This window comes from Sciurus carolinensis, chromosome 17, assembly GCF_902686445.1.
Source record: "Sciurus carolinensis chromosome 17, mSciCar1.2, whole genome shotgun sequence".
NCBI classification, from domain to species: domain Eukaryota; kingdom Metazoa; phylum Chordata; class Mammalia; order Rodentia; family Sciuridae; genus Sciurus; species Sciurus carolinensis.
The window spans coordinates 58,861,999-58,877,426 of NC_062229.1; the positions used below are offsets into that span (position 1 = coordinate 58,861,999).

General features: G+C 35.7%; 1 protein-coding gene across 1 annotated transcript in view; it reads right to left on the reverse strand.

Moving 5' to 3' along the window:
* The window catches only part of Fhit (fragile histidine triad diadenosine triphosphatase), a 1,508,571-nt gene that overhangs the window by 478,935 nt on the left and 1,014,208 nt on the right, over positions 1-15,428 (reverse strand). The gene's annotated exons all lie outside the window — the stretch shown is intronic.

Below are 15,428 nucleotides of genomic sequence, written 5' to 3' on the forward strand. Positions count from 1 at the left end.
GAGAAATTTCTCTCTGTGGACATTGATATTCCATTTCCTCTCTATTGTCTCACTATTCCTCCATCTGACTGTGAGCCTTTGTCTTCTCCTCTGGCAAGAACATCTATCTATCTAATGTGGTAATTGAATCAAATTTAATTTAAAGAAAATCAAAAGTCCTTTCCATGCATTGACATAAGAAAGCACTTAATCTCAATAAACTAGCAGTTAAGATGATGAGAAAATCTGCAAGAGCTCAGAGGTACATAGCAAATCAAAATTCTCCCTGTTCCTGTAAAGGAATAAAGCCAAAATAAGCTTCCTTTTTAGCTTAAACCACATAACATAATATATATTAGAAAGATGTGTTGGAGCAATGAGCTGTGACCACTGGTGATTCAAAGGAATCCCCAAACACTACCCACCAGTCTCACAGAACTGTATTGGCTTTGGAAAAATGACATTTACAGAGATTCTTAATAAAATGAACCTCTTTGGCTGCTTCATATATTATTGGATTTTTGGCATATATTTCAGAACTCAAATACCTGACTCTGCCTACAAGTGAGATGAGGATCCCCGCAGGACCAACCTCCCACCCCTGGAAATATTTTCATTACCCAAGTAAGGGAAAATGAGAAAATGAAGGTTTCCTCATTCTGGCCAGTAGACAGTTTAATTCAGGTATGTTGTGTTTTAGTTATTTGCATTTTTCTTAGAATGTGACATCTGTCTACAAATCTTGTGGTACATGTTTATTTGCCTTTGTTCAGTGATTTCTTGGAAGGAAGGACATAATCAACTCCCATTAAATATATATCACATTTATCCCTAGTAAGATAAACCATGGATCACTGTTCAAACTTCTTAAAAGGCCCTTGAGTATAACAAGTCTCTGCTAGTTCTTTAACATGGGGAGAAGATATCTGAACTTAAGATATCTTATCTGCAGAACATTCCTCACAAGACTTCCAATTCCAAGAGTCTATGGAATCCTGTATTGACACTCATACTGTGTTAATTTTACTTTAGTTCCTGTTTAGTCTCCATTTTTGCTTCCCCTTTTGGATGTTTTTTAAAGTCAAAAAGGAAGCTATTTTATAAACAAGTAATTTTGTTTAAGAACAGCAAAGGAGGTAAAAATGATTTCAAGAAGAGGTCTGTTAGATATTTTCTAAGTACCATTTTTTTAAGTGGAGGAAGTTCTTCCTGCACACCTTTCACCATATAACATATGACAAACAGATGACCGTGTCACTCCAGATGTTGATTTGTAATGACAATAACAGCAATATCAAAAATAACACAAGTTTTTAATATTTTTACTTCCACTATGTGGCAGACCTTTAACCTGCTTTATTAGAAGCCACATCAAGTATAGCTTGAAACAACTGGTCCTGACATTTTGTATGATCACGTTTGTGTGAAACATCCAAAATAGACTAATTCTCAGAGACAGAAAGTAGATTGTTTGTTAGGGGCTTTGAAGATAGGAGAATGGGAGTGATTAATAGGTACAGGGTTTCTTTTTGGGAGAGAACAAAATGTTCTGGAACTACATGGTAGTAATGTTAGTTGCATGATCTTTGAATTATATGTTCTTAAAAGGGAAAATTTTTGTATGTAAATTATATCTAAGATAAAATGAACAAACAAACAAACCTATGGCCCTCAGTGTAGTCTGTCTGGGCTCAGATGTACATGTTCTATAGTGTGAATGTGTGAGTGTATAAATAAAAACACACATGTACCTCAAATTGACATCTAACATTGAATTATGTTGAATTTTTATTTAGGTGTAATATATATACCTGTACAGAAAAATTTTTTTTTTTTTTTGCGGTGCTGGGGATTGAACCCAGGGCCTTGTGCTTGCAAGACAAGCACTCTACCAACTGAGCTATATCCCCAGCCCTGTACAGAAATTTAATGAATTTTCACAATCTGAACCCTTCCTTCCATGTACAAAGCACAGAACCTACCTTACACAGCCTTCAGATGCTGTTGTCTTAAAGGTAATCAACACCCTGACTTCCAACACCACTGGGAAATTCTGATGTTTCTCATACCTAATATGCATAGTAGTCTTATGTGTGTAGCTTCTGTCTCTAAGAAATAGACACCATTTAGTCTGACAGATCCTCTTGTTGTCTTAAGCCACCTTAGAATAAGTCTTATTGAACACTAGTCTGTGCTAAGTGCTTTACATGACTTAACTCATTTAATTCCCCAAACAAGTTTATCAGTAAGGTATTGTTATTTCCCATACTGAAAAGCTCAGGACACTGATGTGTCAAGAAGTCTAGACTATAACCCCCACCTACGCAATTAAATATTAATTTGGTGTTGCTGTGAAAGGATTCTGGGGATGTAATTCAAGTCTCAATCAGTTGACTTTAAATTAGGAGATTATCCTGGGTGGACTTGATTTAATCAATTGAAAAGCCTTAAAAGCAGGGCTGAGGCTTCTAAGAAAGAAAAAGAAGAGGAGGAGAGAGAGAGGGACGTTTTTGGAGCACATAAAATGAGTAATTATTACACTTTAATTTATACATGCTAATAATGGATGGTAACCAATTCAAAGGCAGGTGTCATTCATTCTTCAAAAGGAACTACTGAGGGCTGGAGCTGTAGTTCAATGGCAGAGTGCTTGCCTAGCATGTGTGAGGCACTGGGTTCAATCCTCAGCACCACATAAAAATAAACAGATAAAATAAAGGCATTCTGTCCATCTACAACTACAAAAGAAGTATTTTTTAAAAAAGGAACTAATGATGAAAATGGTAGCACTGTGATTATTTTCAAAAGCCAGCTCTGATGTCATATATTTTTCCATACTGTCCTTATAGATCACTCTCACTTTTCAAATCCTGAATCAGATATCAGCTTTGGAAAAATAAGGTAACTGAGTTCATGGTAGGATGATGGAGGTATTCTGGACAATACAATTTTCCAGAGTTATCTTTCAGAGAAATCTCACTGAAAGCTTTCTCAAGTAGATCTAATTAGGTGTCAAGTAAATCCATGAATATTTTAAGAACAGCAACTATTTATTCCATTTTCATAACCCTCTTACCATACACCACTGAAGGTTAGTCTCAGTAAATATGGATGCATATTATAAACTCTCTTTCCTTGTTCAATGCTAAATCAAGAACAATTTTTCTTTTTTGAAAGTGAAATTAAGGCCAAAATGGAATTTTTAACTTTCCATTCCAAACATTTTCCTCTTCAAGTCTTCTCTCTCTCAATTATTAATCTTCCACATTTACTGAGTCTTAGGTCAAAATCGTATTCTTGGTCATTAGATTGGTTCTGCCTTCAGGCATATCCCAAAACTGGACACTTCTCTCCATCTCCATCATAAACACCCTTGTTTAGGCCAAGCTGATGCCAAACCCACCAGACAGCTGCCAGGTCTGTCTCTCTACAAGCCAAGCTATGTAAAAAAGTGCTCTTTTCAAAATAGTAAATTACATAATATTACTTCCCTGCTTAAAATTCATGAGATTGTTTTCCAAAAAAAAAACCCTTAGTAAAACTTGCTATTAATTGACTTCAAAATCACCAATTTTGGAGATCACACATCTGGGCAATCCATTATTAGTCTCCCACTAGCTTTGCTGTAAATCACACCTTAGACCTCTGGGTTATAATGATAATGATTACCTGGGTTACTCTCAGGGACCAGAAATCTACTTTTACTGAAAATAATGACTCTTTGCTTGGGCCTGTAGATATCTGATGGGCATCCAGAATAGAATGAAGGCTTGGCCCCTCTGCCTTCCTACTGATTTTATCCCCTTTGTTGCCTCAACCTATGGGTCAGAGTCTACTTAGCAATGCCTAGAGACATGTTGATCATTTGTGTAAAGTTGTCCAAAACTATACCATAGGGTAACTTACCTAGACTTGACTAGTCTCTCTCCCCACCCCTCTTTAAGACTAAAGACACTACTAGCCACTGTGACCAGAAACACTAGACCATGAAAGGAAAGAGGTGGCATCTCAGTTCCTGGAAGCACTCCACCTATTCCCAGAAAAGACAGTAATATTCCTCCCCTTTACTGGCCCATTTCTCTCACTCTTTATTCCTATCTTATATCTGTTACCGCCTAACACACTGAAGTTGAAAAGCTGATTTCTCCATTCTTTGGTCACTGAATAAAATTTCCTTCCACCCCAGTACTCATCTCTAGGACATGGGTTTTTCTGTGAGATGAGCCTCTGAACCTGATATTTGATAAAACTAAAGAACTGCTGCAGAGTGTTAGATGTGATAGAAATACTAAAGATAAAGACCTTCAGAGATATATCATGAAATAAAATTACTTGATAACTGCTTCTAATAATGGAGTTTGCTGGTGATGATGGGTGGGGTGTGGTCAGGGAGAGAACATAGATAAAATAAGATACATCATGGGTTGACAGTTATTGGAGCTTGGTAATGGGTCATTAGGAATTTGTATACTTGTCTATATTCTGACATGTTTCAAAATTTTATAATGAAATGTTTGAAAATTCCCAACGGTTCCTGGTTGCACTGAAAATAAAATTATAAGAACTCGTCAAATGGGTCCTTATGGTTTTACTCCTGGTCACCACACTCTGACTTCATCCAGTACCCATATTTTTCCCCATTAACTGTCAAACAGATATAGCAGCAAATTCCTGAGTGTTCATCATGCCATGCTCTTTGTCACCTCAGGGCATTTGGACATGCTCTTCCATGAGTCTGGAGGGCTCCTACCCCAGAATTCTCAGGGATAGCTCCTTGTGCTTCAGGTGTCCACTTTAATAACACTGCTCAGAAAAGGCCTGCTTTGACATGACATCTACAGGCATCTTTGATCCTCCTCTCCTCATACCCAATCCTCTACACTCTTCTGGCTCAACCTCTTATTTTCTTTTATTCTCTTGCTTCATTTTCTTTATAACACATCAATTTTTGAAATCATCTTATTCTTGAATAAATCAATTAAGAAACAAGCCATCTATTGTCCATTGTACCCCCACACTAAAATACATACATGCTCTGACATAACTGGGACATTATCTATCTAGTTTTCTTTCATCATTCCTGTGCCTAACATAAAAGTAGACCTCCAAATACAACATATGAGTAAATTTTCAATTATCTCTGATGATTAAGGTCATATACATAGCACACAAACATCAAAAAAAAGTCTTAGAAAGTTAAATTATTCTTACATGTACACAACTATAGTGTTAATGAACAGACAATGCCTATGTAGTCCTTTGAATATATATCAGTATAAAGAATGAATTATCATACATATTAACAGTTAATGACTAATACCTGTGGGTTTCTTTTTAATAACATACGCACTATTAAATACTTGAATACACAGATATATATTCATTATTCTGATATAGATATGTTATATCAGTGTTGCTTCATATGGAAAGAATACAATAGTTTGTGATTGCAACATTTCCAGCATAAGATTTTGCTACAAATATTGTTGCCAGGCCGCAGACTTTAAAATTCATATCTGAGATTCTTAGCTGGTATAAACCATGTTGGCATAATAAGCAAGTTTTGATTTCCTTTCAGATGTTCTCAGCTGCGATAACAATTGATTCTTAAGAGTTTTCCTGTTGACCTATAAGGCTGTGAAGAAGAGAGAGCTCTTCTTAATCTCAAAGATCCAAGCTGAGCTTACAATGCCCGACCATTGTGCAGATGTCACCTTCAGAGCTCACTTCATTATGTCTCTTTGGAGAAACACAAAAGTGTAAGTGACAGGACACTGACTAATATGGTTTTGCTCTGTAAAATGCTATTTTAATAATGATGATTATCCATCGGAAGATAACTGCACTCAGTTCTCGTGAATGTAATAAAGCACATTTTAATTTTAATATTCATGCCTTTCTAAGAAAAATTATTTTTCTGGGGCTAGTTGGTACCCAACAGCATTAGGAGTAGTACAGAACAAGGCATACCTTCTTAGGGCTAGATTGGCAAGAAATGAAGGACAATTCTAAAACATATCCAAACCCACCCAAACTGCATGTGCACTTGGTTATCTAACTGGGAACTCCTAATAAGGCCGAAACATCAACAAAAGGAAGATATAGCATCTTTAGTCCATCTGTTTCCCCAAAACCAAATTAACCTAGACCCTAATCATTCAGTAAGCTTCAAAAGCCCTGACCCCTCTTTTTTGCCAAAACAATTAAAACATGCTCACTTACACCTATAGACAAATGTCAAGTGCCTTCCTTGTCAAAGAATTCTAAAATTTTAGAATATGTATACTGCTGAATATGGTTTTCCATCCCAGAGATCTGAGAAACTCAAGAAGAGAATACTGCATAAAGATACATACTTAACCTCTGTGTTAACATACACACTGACACATCTGACAGACTACAATCAAGTGACTTTTAAATGGTAATGGTGGCCCAGTCTGATGCCACTTTCATAAAGCAAAGTCTGGAAAACATCACAGTTGGAAGCTGTCACTCTTACTTGGACTAAAGAGGGTATATATAGTATGTTTCCTAAACATGTTGTTTCCAGTAAGAAGACATAATAAAGAAACAAAAAGCAAAATCCACTGCAGAGATCTGATTGGCTGTTTGAATTTAAAAAAAGCGGGGAGCAGTCTACCATGAGAGCCTCATGGAGCATTGCCAGACTGCAGCCCCTTTTGCTGGCAAACCCAGAGGATCCCTTGCACTTTGCCTCCAGCTGTCGTGGTCTGCTTAGGAGTCCCTGAAAACAGTTTTTATTCCTGATTACCCAGGAGTTTGCTGTCTACCCGAATGCTTCTTCCTTATCTTTCAAATACTAGGTTGGATGCAACCTCATTAGAAAGGGCTACATTTCAAAGTCAATCCCATCCTTCTAAGTGAATTAACCCTACCATGCTTTTGACAAGAAATTGCAATCCACTTCCAGCACCTTTGTCACACCTACTCAGGGGAATCTCAAGGGCAAAGATGTAATCTTATTTGGGTTTGTGTCCCCAGAGCCCTGCATGAGGCCTGGCATAAAGAAGCTTCTCAGAAAACACTATATGAAAGACCCAAAGTTAGGATAAAGAGAGCAATGAAGCCAGTCAACTACAGTTTAAACTCCTGGCTTATTTCCAACCTTCCCCACACTATCCTTCCCTTTTATCTTCTACTCTCTTTTCAGTCTGAAATACTATTAAAATTTCAAGTTAATAATTATTAGCTGACATGCAGTGGCACATTGAGCTTTCTACTGAACCATTTATTACTGTGGCTCCCATGAGCAGTGGTTCCTACTTATGTGTTTGTCAAATCACCAGTTGCCTTCCTTTGTGAATGAAAATGCTTACGTTTCACTTTACTCCTTGTTTTGTTTTGGTTTAGTTATATGTGAAAATAGTTTCACTGTAAAATATTCAAACCTCAAAAGAACACTTAAGAAGTTCCCATTACCATTTCCTTCTAAACCATTTCCTGCCCCTCAGATAATCTTTTTCATCACTTTTAGAACTTTCTCTATGAATTTTGCTATAAACCTATACATACATGTTTCATGTTGTTTGGGTGGGGATCTGGTATATATGTGGAAACACACAGTTCTATAAATTTCTTCTTGCAATTTACAGTATGTCTCAGAAATAGTTCAGAAATACACTACGTACTTTTTAAGTGTCAGGGCTCTATGCTTTGAATATATCAGCATAGTAATCATTCCATATCAAGTAAAATGTATTAGTTTCCAATTTTTCATTCTTACAAATCCTTGAACACAACCTGTTTATTAAAAGGTAGCATTCATCAAAAATAAATACCTCCAGATAGATTTACTGGGTTGAAAGGTAAGCATGGACAAGCTCTTGAGAGAATGACCTTGTTTCCTTCTCCATATCCTCACAAACAATAGATATCAACAGTTTTTTTTTTTTTTTTTTTTTTTTTTTTTGGTGTGGAGACGGTGTCAATTTGTTATCAACTATGTTGCACATGAGTTAACCCTATATGGAAATGCCTCTGCTGACATGCAAATGAAACATACCACATAGACATTCTCATGTTCTTACATAATTCCTTCCAGCAAACATCCCAGCATCATAAATATGGCTTCACATTTGAACCAAGTTTAACATCAGGAGGAAGAGAGAGAGTTTTTTTTTTTTTTTTTTTTTTTTTTTTTTTAGGAGAAAGAGATTTGGATGAGCTTGTTCATATCCTGTATCTTGCTTAATCCCCTTAATAGGCAATGAGACAGATTTTTTTTTTTTTTGTGGGGGGAATACCAGGGATTGAACTCAGGACTGCTTAACCACTGAGCCACAACCCCAACCCTTTTTTTTTTTTTCATATTTTACTTAGAAACAGGGTCTTGTTGAGTTACTTAAGGCATTACTAAGTTGCTGAGGATGGTTTTGAACTCATGATTCTCCTGCCTCAGCCTATCAAGCTACTGGGCTTACAGGCATGCACCACTGTACCTGGCTGAGACAGAAACTTTTATCCTAGTTTTACAGAGAACTGAGGCTGGCTACCCAAGGATCACAAGATCTACTTCATACCACAAAGTGTGAAGTAGCCCCACAATTGGAACTGCACCATGGCTGTATTGCATTCAAAGAGGTCCAGGTTACTATTGTCCCTTGATATCTACAATCCTGCTTTTCAATACTATTATTCTTGTCAAAATTTAAGATGCCTCTACATATTTCCTTAGCAAAAACTGGTTTAAAAAACACTTTAAATTTTAAAACTGGGAAAGATAGCTGTAAAATTGCTTGTAAGAAACCAAGAATTGGGCTGGGATTGTAGCTGAGTGGTAGATTGGTTGCCTGGCATGTGTGATGCCCTCGGTTCAATACTCAGCACTGCATATAAATAAATGAATGAATAAACAGGGCTGGGGATATAGCTCAGATAATAGAGTGCTTGCCTTGAGCACAAGACCCTGGGTTCGATCCCCAGCACCACAAAAAAAAAAAAAAAAAAAAAAAAAAAGTTCATCAACAATTAAAAAAAATTGTTAAAAAAGCAAAAAAGCCAATTATTTACATATTAGCATTAAATATAAACTTCCTTTTTTAAAAAAAAATTAGTTCTTTAGGATTTTTCCCCCTGAGAATTAACACCCAACACATGAAATGTCAGAGAATAAAGTCTATAAGGATTAATGTAAAGTAGATGAGGATGGTTATTACACTTATAATCTCTTAGCAAAATTTTCTAATACTAAATTAAAACTCTATCCTGGCCAAAAGTAAAATGCAATAAATATACCGATAGTTCTATTGTTCACTTAAGGAGTTTGCCTTAATACTACAAAAATCTGTACTGAAAAACAAAACAAAATAAATTTCATATCACTCAACAAGTTCTGCAAAAAAGGAAAAAAGACATTTTGGCATCAAGAAAAATGAAAAAAATGCTTTTTTAAATATGCAAAAGTATGAAATGAAAGGTTAAAGCATTTCAGTATGCATATGTTATGTGTAACCTTGAAGCTACCGCCTACATGAGAATGGTACTTTAAAGATTACAGAACATGATTGCTGAAAGTATAGAATGATCGATTCATTTTTAAAACCCTTAATGTAGTAACACTCTTCCTTCCCTGACAGATGACAAGGTTCAGAAAAGGCAAAGATCAGAGCTGAGGAACAAAAAAAAAAGCTGGCACCAGATTCACTCCCGCTTCATGCCAACTTTTTTTTCTCCCTTATCATACAACAAAGCAAAAAGAAAAGTATTGAATATGAAAACCAGAGAGATTCCCCATGACTGAGCCTTGGCAAGTACAAATGCATTAGTAATGGAGCTGATTCCTGTGACCTTTTCAATTATGATAATCCCTCAAAGAAAATTAAAATCATTTTCTAAAACATGGTCCAAGGAGTTCCACAGATAATTGAAGAAAACATTTCGGAACATTTCTGCCATTTTGTTAAGTATGTACATACTTAGCACAGGTCTGTTCTGCTCTGTAGCCATTCCAGCCATGATTATTTGTGAGCAAAAGGTCAAATTAACTTGAGAGACATTTTTGCAATGCGTCTATTTCCAGAGATTTGCCTTTCATTTTTCTCTTATACAGATTTGCATTTGGAAAAGGAAAAATTTTAAAAAGAAAAGTTATATACTAGGCTCTGTTTAATGAGGATTTGGCAAATTGAATGAGCAACTGATATACTTCATTCAAACAGGATGATTTTGTTTTGGACGTGACAAATAAGTAAATCATTTTAGAGTACCTAGAATTTCCACTGGATTTCAAGTAAGCAAAAGTTTCTCCAAAGCATGGAAACATACAAAAAATTCTTTATTTGAAGTAAAGTGATCCAGGAAGCTCACTCTTACCCAGTTCCCACTTAATGAACATACAGACTAAATACTTAAGAAAATCAAAGATTAACTCACTGGTGGACTTGGATGAACTGGTTTCAGTTTAACTGCAATATGAAAGTCCAGTTAACAGACACAATATTTGAGAAGATGAGGACTTAATTCTCTTCTCTCTCTCCCTCTCTTCCTGTCAGGCCAGCCAGTTAAGTTCCTTGAGCCTCAGTGTCTAGTGGTTAAAATGAAAATATTGGCCAATGACACAGCAGACTCATAGGACCGATATCCCAGGATTAAATAAAACGACAGGGAAAGAATTTTCAAATTACATAGCACTACACACACAAGCAAATGGCATTATAATTACTAGTTCTCGTTCACAAAGTTAGATTTTTTTAGAAGCAGTAGGCATTTATCTACTACCACAAGACAAAGTAAGTTACTGGAAACCAGAAAATGAACTCCAATCAACAGAAGGCATTCAATTATTTTCTGATTTTTCTAGTAGAAAATCAGAGACTTCTTTGGGGAGAACGAAAGAAAATTAAGAAGAGGTCTTTACTTCTACTTTATAGTTCTGTTCCTGATGCCTATTAAGAGCCAGTTATGTGGTGATTAAGTTCCAGTTTGCAATTTAAAATGCATAAACTGATAACTAAACCCTTTCAATTTCATCATCAGAACAGAAGATCAATCTAAACCATATGCTACACAGGATGCAATGCAGCTAATGAAGTCTTCAATATCAGGATTATGACCCTTAATTTCAATAGGAGTGTGTTCTATTGCTAGAGCTCATGCATAATGAGAGAAAACACCATGGAAGCACAAATAAACTATTCCACAAAAGAGCACTTTGCTTTGGTCCAAGTATAATTTCATTTTTATCCAATTCAAATACCATAGAACAAAGAAATAGAAGGAAGAGGGATGATAAAAGTAGAGCACTTGGGAGAGAAGCCAATTCTGCAATAATTGAGATGGGAAGCAGGATGCAGCCTGCCTTCCCATGTTTGTGAAAACCAAGTCCCCAACAGCTGGCAGGTAGCAAGAAGGGAATGGGGATGCCTTTCCAATACACTTCAAAATCTGTTTGTAACCCTTAGACCCAAGGGTTATATCTGCTTTGAAAGAAACAGGGAAATAGGAAATAAATCATTTCTTGTGGAAGGAAGAAAATAGGTTACATTGATTAAAATATGCTAGGGTTTTATCACACAGGAGAAATTAAGCAAACTATTTCAGGATTTGAGGGGGAACTCCTACAACAGCCCAGATTTATATGTAAAAATTCAGAAGCCAATATTCCTTTACACTAACTCATCACAGTGCATACTTTTAAACACTAAAGCTAGGAATACGCTTGCAATATTTCTTAGAGAAATGGGGGTGAGATGAGGAGTCACTTTAGCAAAGAAATTTTAATATGTACTTGTTTGTATTTGGGTTCTGTTTCTTAAAATTCTCCCTGGAAATTTCTATGTTCATTCCCTAAGATATTATTAATGAGATTCTCATTTTTCCTCAGATGTGATGGAAATTTAAAAATGGTTCATAGATATTAGAAAATGTATCAAATCACAAGACAGCTCTACAGGTGCATTCTAAAGATTCTTCTCCCTCAGGTTTTTGATTACATTTTAAATACATTTACACTAAAAATTACTGAAATTTTGAAGGAATCTTAAGTAGCCCAAATTTTCCAGCACTAAATAGGATACAGGAAGGTGTACATATATATTTACATGTATTTATTACAATGGGCAAAGAAAATATTTCTATATCTAGGGAACTGATCTATAGCTAAAAAAGCTATTTATTAATCTATAGCTTAAAAAGCCAAAAAGGCCTTTTCCATAAAGGTTGAAAAAAGAGAAGGCAGTAACAAACTACACAGGGGAGTAGAGGCAAACAGAGATAAATGGTAGAGAAACAAGTTCTTAAATATCTGGGAATCACCTAGAGAGAGTTAAAGAAGCTGATTCCATCCTGAGTACCACCCATTCATTCTTAGGGGGAAGAGATGAGTTACAGATATTTGTGATTAAATAGGAGTTAACTTTTTTTTTTTAATTTTCTTTTCGGAACAAATGGGATTATCACAAAAAAGGAAGGAGTGGGCTGTTGTAATTACACTTTATTACTCTCTTGCTCACCATCACCTCCAGTAATTTCAGTAATTTCATAATGCATTATTGTTCTCTAAGTTTCCAAAAAATTTTAGTTCAATCCTTAGCCTCCAGGTAGGGAAGAAATCTGGTGACAACCAAAGAATTAATGATAATTTTTGGTTAGGAAAATGGAAATCACAGTGTAGTCATTATAAAAGAAATCTATGTAAATATACTAAAACCTCACTGGGTTTATTAGATTTTTATTAAGATAAAGGAGCAACTAAAGAAACATGTATGCAATTCACATTTTCCTATTTTCACATTTTCTCTCCTCCCTTCTTCTTCTGTATGAATAAAAATGCAAACAAGAGGATTGTCTCGAAAACAAGGAAAGCTTTATAGCATTATCTGGTAGCTTTTTTCTATCTGCAACTGAGTATTTCAAATAAAATCAATGTTTTACTTATTTTCACAGCAAAGGTATTTAAAATCCTACAATGTTTCATATTGACTTTAAACTCCATACATCCATATATTTCACTCCTAAATCACTTCTCAGTTTATATCCTTTTTCTCACTTACATTTTCACAAAATGCATTGGAGAGGCTTTATTTTTCTAAGTATATGTCACTACCAGGGATGCCATATATATTCATGTGTGGAACGACTTGCCTCACCCAGCTTTTAGGAAGGCAGGTGTTGTTTTCTTTGATGCTATCGCTTCAACACCTAGAACAATGCCCAGTAAGAGCAGGTACTCGTGCAAAACTAGCTCACTGGAAAATTTCAATACTTCATTTCTTCTTCCCCTCAGTAACTATATTCTTGAATTTTAGCCAGGCACATGGTTCCCTGAAATAAAACTACATCTTCCAATCTCAAGCCAACAGTTTTTGCCCCTTCCTTCCTCTGTCCTTCTTTCTGTTGGCTTGAATATCATCATACCAGCCTAAAGTTCTGCTGGGTAGCACTGTTCTCACATCTTCTGGCTGCTAATACAGACATATATGTTCATGTATATAAATTTACACACAGACATGCACCCCCCCACTCTGCTATATATCCTTCTTTTTTGTCAACATGTCAACACACTGAGAGAAGCAGATGCCAAATCTACTCTCTAAGCTAATAGGTCTCTGAATCAATAAGCAGGGTTTCAAGTGAAACACGTGGCTTTGAATCAGCTTTCCCATTCCATCACTGTGGTTTCAATTTTCAGCCAAAACCTGAAATACTTAGACTTGAAAGACTCTTATTTAACACTGTTGATGAAGTAAAAGGCACTGTTTGCTTTTCTTTTTCTTTGGGTTCGTTATTGTTGCTGTGTGGGATGTTTGGTTTGTTTAAAAGCTACAGCCAGATGTTTGCTATTATTTAGAGATACAGGGTTAACTATAGGCATCCTCATTTTGCCCTCTTCAATGGATACCTGGTTAAATGGTATCCAAAGACAGTAAAAAGAGAAACACTCAATGTATGTCATATAGTCACTCATTCAACAACTGAACACAACCTAGAAATGTCCCTGCACTCACAAAGCTCACATTTTATTGGGAGGAACAAAGAAAGAAATAACAAGCAAATACATCCCAGTGAGAAATTGTCTTTTTAGAATTTGACACTAATGACAAATAAGTCAGTATGGCCAAAAACTACTTAGCAGTGGGAGGTGAAGGACTGGGTATACATTATATAGACTAAGTTGACACAAATGGTTATGTTTTTTATTAAATTCCACCTGATGTTCTAAGATACTAAGCCCTTTCATGAGGTACAGGCAGCAACTTCTATTTAATCCATGAACACCAGTTCAAGGGCAGAAATAGTTATCCCAAGTAAAGTAACATTTACATCTGTGAAGAATGACAATTACCTTTTTACACTGTGAAGATATAAACTGTAAAATGATGACGGGTGGTTCTTTGCATTGTGTTGCAGTATTATTCCACCACTCAATAAACTTAAACATTTTTTTTAAGTCAGGAAAAAGGAGATAAAGTATTGAGACGTCATCACAGGGCAAACACACAGGACCAGATGTACTCTCTAAATAATATACTACAGGAGTCAGCAGGGAAGGAGGAAATAATATAGTCTAGGAATTCTGACAGTTACCATCATCTACACTCCTTAAATGGTTTGCATAGATGAAAAATCTAAGGTCTTAGACTGCTCCCCTTTGCTTCAATCATTTATAGAAATTCAAAGACTGAGGTTAAAGACACCACCATTTAGTTCCCCAGGTACCACCAAGCCAAGTTATGGAAAGGTGGCTCTTTTGATTACAGTAACTCTTAGGCAGTATAGGTGTGATGAGCCTAAAAATACAATCTGATTTGTTTTCAGGTGTTCACTACAATGGTCAATGTTTCAATTATTATACACCACGGTTTACCCTATAAAACATCAAAGAGAAGGGGTTATGTATACTATCTATGTTCACACACACACACACACACACACACACACAGCTGTATGTGTATAGAGAGGGGGACAGGATTCCCATAAAAAAAATAAAGGAAGAGGTGAAAAGAAAGAAAGGTTATGTCATTGTCACTTTCTAAAAATTTCCCAGGATCTGTAATCTTAAAGGCTGTACTGAATTATTCATTTAAACTTATTAAAACTAAACATTTAAGTAATACCTCTGAATATAACTGAGAATAATGTAACAAGATAATGATGAGCCCTCACAAAAATTCATGTTGATTAACAGTAAACAGCTTTTGGACTGACTTCTTTGTGCTTCTGAATGACAACATCACCTAAATTAACTACCTTGCTAGAAAAGTCACAAAATTGTAAATCAATGAGCTTCTAAAATGGGGCCTCAATGAAAACTTTATTTTTTAGGATCCACCACAGTCTTCTGAATTGTATACAACTGCAGTTACCACAAGTTTCTTGTTTATGAGACAGAGACTACAAGGAACATCTTGAATGGGACTTATACTTAAAATTCTATATATTTTGCATTTATTTTTCAAAGCAAAGAGCTTATATCTATTGACTTGGTTTTT